Source organism: Bubalus bubalis, chromosome 14 (assembly GCF_019923935.1).
Source record: "Bubalus bubalis isolate 160015118507 breed Murrah chromosome 14, NDDB_SH_1, whole genome shotgun sequence".
In the NCBI taxonomy this organism is placed as follows: domain Eukaryota; kingdom Metazoa; phylum Chordata; class Mammalia; order Artiodactyla; family Bovidae; genus Bubalus; species Bubalus bubalis.
The window spans coordinates 58186344-58195094 of NC_059170.1; the positions used below are offsets into that span (position 1 = coordinate 58186344).

Consider the following 8751-nt stretch of genomic DNA (forward strand, 5'->3'; position numbering starts at 1 on the left):
GCTCCCATACAGAGAGGCCGCTTGGTGAAGTCAAATGTCATTGAATGTATAGAAGGTTCAGGGCAGAGGTGTTCAGTAGAAAGACAATCTAGGCAAGGTCACATGGTGAGCAAGGGCTCTAGAAGGAAGTGCTGATGTCTGTGCGATGTGCAGTCCATCTGTTCGTAGTGCCATCAACAGAACGATGGTCCCCCAAAGATATCCACACCCTCACGTGAGTACATTGCCACACGTGGCAAAAGGGACTTTGCAGCTGATTTTAAATTAAGGATGTTAAGACAGGAAGATTATCCTGGATTGTTCAGGTGGACCCATTGTAATCATAAGGGTCTTCATTAGAGAAGAGCAGAAGAGTCAGACTCAGAGAAGGATATGATGGCAGAAGAAGAGGTCAGAGGCAGAGAAATTTGGAGATGCTCCACTGAGGGCCCTGAAAGTGGAGGAAGAGGCCATGAGCCGAGAAATGGAGGATGTCTCTAGAAACTGGAACCAGCGAGGAAATGGATTGTCCCCTAGAGCTTCTAGAAACACCTTGGGGATTTCCCTGGTGGTCCAGTGGCTAAGAATCCACCTTGCAATGCAAGGGACTTGGGCTCGATCCTTGGTCAGGGAACTAGGGTCCCACGTGTGACGAGCAACTGGGCCCGTGCGTGCCGCAATGAGAGAGTCTGTGTACCACGATGTAAGGGCCCACAGGACACAATGAAGATCCCAAGTGCCACAGCTAAGACCCGAATCTGCCAAATAAATACATGTTGTTTTTTTTTGTTTTTTTTTTTAAAAGAAGCCTCTTGACTTAGTCTGGTCAGAGTTGTTTTGAACTTCTGGCTTCCAGAACTGCAAAATAACACATTCATATTGTTTTAAGTCACTGAACGTGTAACAGTGTGTTACAGCAGCCACCTGATACACCTGCTGTATACCAGTGCTGTATGGCAGGCGAAGTTTTTCTTCCACAACCTCTACAAGGAGGCCGCACATCTAGAAATGGGGGTACCACACAAGATGGCCACCACACACTACCCCACTCCCCGCTGACAGAGCAGGAAGAGTGATGCATGGAGGCCTGTCTCTCCACTGGAGTCGGTGACAGGGCAGGATAAACCCAGGGCATTTAAACATCCATGAGATACATTGATTATTTACTGCAGCTGAGTATTGCTAGACCTCCTTACTTTTGAATGACATAAAAAGTGCTGACTTTCTGCTGAACGCCTATGACTCAACACACCTGTGAAAAGCACACACCCCCATCAGGGCTGTGTCTGTCTTACTCAATGTATCGTGTAAGCCCAGCATCACGCCTGGATGACAGTGAGAAGCGCCATCACTATTCCTGACACCATTAGGTCACTTCCTGGTTGCTACGGTAGTGATGTGCTGGGAAACGATGCATGGACCCATCTCGTGGTATTGCCTACGACTGGTTTGTTCCTCAGCACCATGAAACCAGGGCAGGTTCCTGAGGGCCAGCTGCCTCATGGTGTAACAAACGCTTTTAATGCCAGTTTCACTTCATGACATCATTTCCCACCACTTGCAGACACGCACTCTCTATGCCCGCCAGACAAGCCTGTTTGCTGCCTGTGTGGGTGGCTCTCACTGATGGCTCCTTTGTCCTTCGGCATAAGAGGTATTTATTTCCACGTTGCATGTTTTTTACTTTCTCTCTACAAATTCACAGCCCTCTTGTCTACCTCAGTAGGAAGCCAGGTGCACTTCTATTAATAGAAGCCCTTTGCAGGTTCCACCGCTCTAACCTGATCCTTCCTTGAACTCATGTCTCCTCTGTTCTTACTGTGACTGGATTCACAAGTAAAGAGTTGAGGAAAGAGTCAAGTGGTCTCTTTTGACCAGTGGTCAATTTTATGGATCGTGTGTATCCCCAGGGAAATTGTAAGCCTTGAGAGGGGAGGAATCGTGTCTTCAGTCTCCTTCCTGTTATATTTTTGCCAGGACATCAATTAGCACAGCATTTGGGCTTCAGTGAGTATTTGACAAATAGTTCTAACTTGTTTTGTTCTCTTTAAGATTTTTTGAGGTGGACTATTTTTAAAGTCTTTATTGAATTTGTTATAATACTGCTTCTTTTTTTTTTTTTTAATGTTTTGGTTTTTAGGCCACAAGTCATGTGGGATCTTCACTGCCTGACCAGAGATCAAACCCAGATCCCCTGATTTGGAAGGCTAAGTCTTAACCACTGGACCGCCAGGGAAGTTTCTGGTCTGTTCTTTTCTGCAGGTGGAGATAGCGGACCTTGGTTTTGCTGGGGTTTCACCCTTGAGCCTCCCGGCCCTTCACTTACAAAATGAGGCAGTGGCTGGACCATGTCTAAAGGCTCTTTCAGGTCCAGAGTCCCACGGGAATATTTCTGTCTTAAGTGATGTCCCCCAGTCTGCCTTCTCCTTTCCTGCTGCCACTATCTGACCCTTCTGAAACCCTCCCACCGTCATCAGCAGTCTAGAGGCATATTGGATGCTCACGGTCAGCCTGGCCAGCCCCAACACTCAGGAGCACTCTACGTGTGGGGCATGGCCTTCTAAACGGATCTATGGAGGGTCTCCTTGTGTTTGAATAATTGGCAGACATGAATATAAGCAGCCTTTTGGGACTGCCGCTCCAAATGCCTTCCCTACTCAGATTAACAAGGCTTCTTCCCCCTTCCTCTCTTGTATCTCGTCAAACCACTGCCTGGCTTGGAAGGCCTCTCAAAGCCCCCTTGAGACATGCCTGTCCCATGCAAGAGCTATGGATGCCATTCCATCACAGACATGGGGAGGAGGAGATTACCTGCACAGGTGGCTTCACAGGAGATGCTGGGTATGTATCTGATAAGGCAAGTTATGAACTTGGGCAAGTTGGTGAACCTCGGACTTCCCTGGTGGTCCAGTGGTTAGGACTTCTCATTTCCCCTGCAGGGGGTGCTGGTTTGATCCCTGGTCAAGGAACTAACATTCCATAAGCCATGTGGCATGGCCAAAAGGAAAGTTGTTCACCCTCTCCATTCCTCAGTTTCCTTTTCTGTAAAATGAGACCAAGAATGGTACTCACCTCATAAGGTTCTGGTGAGGGTTCAGGGAAGTAGAACTAGGCCTGCTACTTAATAAGTGCTTTAGTAGCTGTTGGCTGTTGTTATTATCATCGTCATTATTTGGGAGCTATTCAAGTTAAGGCTTCTATGGTGGCTCAGAGGTAAAGAATCCATCTGCCAGTGCTGAAGACTCGGGTTCTATCCCTGGGTCAGGAAGAGCCCCTGGAAAAGGAAGTGGCAACCCACTCCAGTATTCTTGCCTGGGAAATCCCATGGACGGAGGAGCCTGTAGGGCTACAGTCCATGAAGTTGCAAAGAGTCAGACATGACTTAGTGTTCAGTTCAGTTCAGTCACTCAGTCTTGTCCGACTCTTTGCAACCCCATGAACCGCAGCACGCCAGGCCTCCCTGTCCATCACCAGCTCCCGGAGTCCATGCAAACCCATGTCCATTGAGTCAATGATGCCATCCAACCATCTTTTCCTCTGTCGTCTCCTTCTCCTCCTGCCCTCAATCTTTACCAGCATCAGGGTCTTTTCAAATGAGTCAGATCTTTGCATCAGGTGGCCAAAGTATTGGAGTTTCAGCTTCAACATCAGTCCTTCCAATGAACACCCAGGACTGATCTCCTTTAGGATGGACTGGTTGGATCCCCTTGCAGTCCAAGAGACTCTCAAGAGTCTTCTCCAACACTACAATTCAAAAGCATCAATTCTTCAGCACTCAGCTTTATTTATCTCCAACTCTCACATCCATACATGACCACTGGAAAAACCATAGCCTTGACTAGATAGATGGACTTTGTTGGCAAAGTAATGTCTCTGCTTTTTAATATGCTGTCTAGGTTGGTCATAACTTTCCTTCCAAGGAGTAAGCGTCTTTTAATTTCATGGCTGAAGTCACCATCTGCAGTGATTTTGGAGCCCAGAAAAATAAAGTCTGACACTGTTTCCACTGTTTCCCTCTCTATTTGCCATGAAGTGATGGGACCAGATGCCATGATCTTCATTTTCTGAATGTTGAGCTTTAAGCCAACTTTTTCACTCTCCTCTTTCACTTTCATCAAGAGGCTCTTTAGTTCTTCACTTTCTGCCATAAGGGTGATGTCATCTGCATATCTGAGGTTATTGATATTTCTCCCGGCAATCTTGATTCCAGTTTGTGCTTCTTCCAGCCCAGCATTTCTCATGATGTACTCTCAGTTCAGTTCAGTCTGCATATAAGTTAAATAAGCAGGGTGACAATATACAGCTTTGACATACTCCTTTTCCTTATTTGGAACCAGTCTGTTGTCCTAGAACTAACACCCAAAAAAGATGTCCTTTTCATTATAGGGGACTGGAATGCAAAAGTAAGAAGTCAAAAAACACCTGGAGTAACAAGCAAATTTGGCCTTGGAGTACAGAATGAAGCAGGGCAAAGGCTAATAGAGTTGTGTCAAGAGAATGCACTGGTCATAGCAAACACCCTCTTCCAACAGCTCATGGACATCACCAGATGGTTAACACTGAAATCAGATTGATTATATTCTTTGCAGCCAAAGATGGAGAAGCTCTATACAGTCAGCAAAACCAAGACCGGGAGCTGACTGTGGCTCAGATCATGAACTCCTTAATGCCAAATTCAGACTTAAATTGAAGAAAGTAGGGAAAACCACTAGACCATTCAGGTATGACCTAAATCAAATCCTTTATGACTATACAGTGGAAGTGAGAAATAGATTTAATGGACTAGATCTGACAGAGTGCCTGATGAACTATGGACGGAGGTTTGTGACACTGTACAGGAGACAGGGATCAAGACCATCCCCAAGAAAAAGAAATGCAAAAAAGCAAATGACTGTCTGAGGAGGCCTTACAAATAGCTGTGAAAAGAAGGGAAGCAAAGAGCAAAGGAGAAAAAGAAAGATATAAGCATCTGAATGCAGAGTTCCAAAGAATAGCAAGGAGAGATAAGAAAGCCTTCCTCAGCAATCAATGCAAAGAAATAGAGGAAAACAACAGAATGGGAAAGACTAGAGATCTCATCAAGAAAATTAGAGATACCAAGGCAAAATTTCATGCAAAGATGGGCTCAATAAAGGACAGAAATGGTATGGACCTAACAGAAGCAGAAGATACTAAGAAGAGGTGGCAAGAATACACAGAAGAACTGTACAAAAAAGGTCTTCACGACCCAGATAATCACGATGGTGTGATCACTCACCTAGAGCCAGACATCCTGGAATGTGAAGTCAAGTGGGCCTTAGGAAGCATCACTACGAACAAAGCTAGTGAAGGTGATGGAATTCCAGTTGAGCTATTTCAAATCCTGAAAGATGATGCTGTGAAAGTGCTGCGCTCAATATGCCAGCAAATTTGAGATATCTGAGCTGTGCTTTGCTGGAGCAGCTGTGAAGAGTTACCCCACATCCAAGGTAAGAGAAAGTAAGATGGTAGGCCCTGAGAGAGGGCATCAGAGGGCAGACAGACTGAAACCACAATTACAGACAACAGGCCAATCTGATCACACAGGCCATAGCCTTGTCTAACTCAATGAAACTAAGCCATGCCGTGTGGGGTCACCCAAGATGGATGGGTCACAGTGGAGAGGTCTAACAGAATGTGGTCCACTGGAGAAGGGAATGGCAAACCACTTCAGTATTCTTGCCTTGAGAACCCCATGAACAGTATGAAAAGGCATGACTTAGTGCGTAAACAACAATCTGAAACCAACTCCCAGGGGACTTTCTCCTGCAGGAGAATGGGCGCTCGGGCAGGACATAGAGAGGTGAGGTCAGGGCAGAGCTGGTTGGCTTGCTGACAAGCAGAAAAACCCAGAGAGCTTCACACCCACATTTTTATCAGAGATAGTGAGTCACAAGCATTTCATGTCAGAAAGACTTAACACTGAAATAGCTTCTAACATCTCTCCAATGTTTTTATCACACTGTTTTATCTGGGCCTAAAAAAAAAAAGTTTAAATCTTGCTTTGCAGGGGGGAGAAAAGAAACATCCCAAATGCTTGTCATTTCTCTTCTTTGTCTGTGTGTCTGTCGTGCCTGATGATCAACGGGCTGCTCAAATGATGGCTCTTGCTGAGGTGGAACCAGCCTACCGAGCCTCATTCAGCCCAGTGTGAGGACAGGAAATGAGTGTATTGTTCTGAAGGCTGTTTGTTGCCCCATTGTTTCTCCGGCCCAGGCCTGTGTGGGACGGTTTGTACTCCGGCGCACACAGCGGCCATTATGCCCCCTGCGGCGCCCTTCACGCAGCTGTGAGCGTCTGTGCCCGAGCCAGCAGAATTCACTCAGAAAGGAGCCACACCGAGTCAGGGCCCTCCTCGTCTCTGGGAACGTCCTGGGCTCTCCCACGTTCCTCCTCCCGCTTGGCCAAAAACAGGAAGCAGATTGAAGCCTGCTTGGATGTACACCCTTCTGGGCTCTTCAGAGGTGGGGCTTTTGGGTAGCAACTTCCAGCCTCCATGTGGAATCTCCATTCACAACTTGCCGACCCAGGGTAGGGACAATGATACCCAGTGACTGGAGGTGCCTTTCCCTCAAGCTGAGGGTCTAATCACTGCAAAGCTCTGGGTCAGCAGTGGAGGGGCATCCAGCCTGGTCATTCGCACCATGATGGCTGTGAGTTTAGCCTGGCGTGTGGCTCGACAAAACTCTGTGGTTCTTTCAGGTTCCCTTGGGCCCACCTATCAGAGGACACCGTGTGGGTCATCGGAACAAGACATACCGGCTCCCAGGTTGAACATGGGCAGCCAGGAAGACTGGGGCAGTGAGCTCCCAGACAGACATCCAGGCTCAGCAGCGGCAGCCACCCCCTCTGTGTGTGTAGACGTGACAGCCTGCTGGCCCTCACATTGAGCCTGGGGTCAACAAGGGCAGCCCTGGAGACTTGATCATTCCGTCTTAGTCACAACGCCTGCGTTGTTGGTTGATAAACACTGGTGCTTGAAGACTTGCTTGTATAACATGAACCAACCATCTGGGCTGTTCTTGGGACTGCAGTGCTGATCGTCAGAACATCTAGCACAAGGAGCCAAAAGGTAAACATTCCCATAAAGCATATGTGTGTGGATATGTATGTAAAACTGTGTGTATAGACTTATCAGTATCAATCACTAACAAACGCAGTTTCTCAGTCTTTGCCAACAAATTTCCAAGTGGGATGTAATTTAAAACGTGAGTTAAATAAATACAGATACGTAGATGTCAGTTCAGTGCCGCACTGGCTACATTTCCAGTTTTCACTGTTCGATGTCACCCTGTGGTTCATTCCCAGAACAAAGAAGGAAGTGAACTTGCCCACTTCCAGCCACAGAATGCTGCTTCTCTCGTTCACCAACAGAACAGAGTGTTAAGATATTGAAGGAAAATGCTACCCTGGGAAGCATTCATAGGAGTCTTGTCACTTTCTCCTGGGACACTTATTCTTTTTCCAGTCAAGGAAAAGATTCTCTTGATAATCAGCTTACCCATTTCTTCTCCACTCTTCCCTCCCAGCTGTTATTTGGAGGTTGGAAGGACAACAAAAATAACTTCACAGAGAAGACTAAGGATTACTCACTAATTATGTTCCCTTCCCACTCATCCTTCTTGCCAATCTTGAGTTTTGCCAACTTTTTTTTAAACATTAAAAAGCAGAAGGAGGAGAAGGCAGCAGAGAATGGAAACAGATGAGGCCTTAAATCAAACGTGTTAGCGTGGTCCCAGCAAGGTGTGTTCTCTCATCTAGTGATTGGCAACCTGAGGTCTACTTGCTTAAGGCCAGTGTCTAATAGCAGTAGATGGATCAGCCCCTTCAGGATGGAGGATGCACCAAACTAACATTAACGCTTTCATGCAATTATTGTTCTTCAGGGTATCCAGTGAAAAACAGATTTGAATAAACACGATATAAAAACCTTCAATGAAAAGAAATCTGTGAAACAAAATTCATAGGAATGAGTCACTTGTTGAGAGCATCTTTGCAAAACACTTGGGACTTCCTTGGTGGTCCAGCGGTTAAAACTCCCGGCTTCCAACGCAGAGGAACACAATTCCTGGTCGAGGAATTAAGATCCCACATGCGGTGTGGCCAAAAAAAAGAAAAAGAACCACACTCTAAAGTGGAGGTCTTCAAACATTTTTGCTCACAGCTCACCTTTCTTTCCAAAGAATTTTGAAAAGCTCTGCACTCCCTCACCTGTTTTAAAGATAACTTCCACAGTTTTTACATGTAAGTATCCATGGTTGCCAAGGGTGTAATTTCCAGCAGATTGCAAATGTTAATGTTTTAAAGGAAGAATACACATCACTTTGAAATATGTCTGATGGAATCTAAACATGTAGACAACTTGATACTCATTTTCATCTGTTACAAAAAAAAATACATGAAAATTCTTATGTAATATCTGGAGATTGTATGTCCTCTGTTTTAATTTTTTCCATCTGCCATATAATTTTGTCCTAATGAAATGTACTTTTATCCTTGAAAGTCTTTGATTAGTCACACTGTTAGGCTTCTCTGCAAGAAAGTAGGTTTACAAACTGTGCTTCTGGCTGGAATTTGGGAGGAGGATTGGAGATAGATTTATGGTCCAAGGGAGTGAAGCACCCCTAGGAAAGTGCTCACCAGGTTGCTTCAGCATCATGCTCAGTGTGAGAGGAGCAAACAGCATGGTGCCCAGGACCCAGGAGTTCCCGCCAGTCCATCCCCTGTGAGCACACGGCAGCTTCTCAGCAGGTG

The 8751-nt window shown here is 46.0% G+C and overlaps 1 long non-coding RNA gene across 1 annotated transcript; it reads left to right on the top strand.

The window, feature by feature from the left end:
* Nucleotides 1–5386: 5386 nt before the first annotated feature.
* On the top strand, nucleotides 5387–7947 carry LOC102400955. The gene is made up of 3 exons (XR_329083.4): nucleotides 5387–5447; nucleotides 6700–7069; nucleotides 7884–7947. It is a non-coding gene; the product is annotated as an uncharacterized LOC102400955 (long non-coding RNA).
* The last annotated feature ends 804 nt before the right edge of the window (nucleotides 7948–8751 follow it).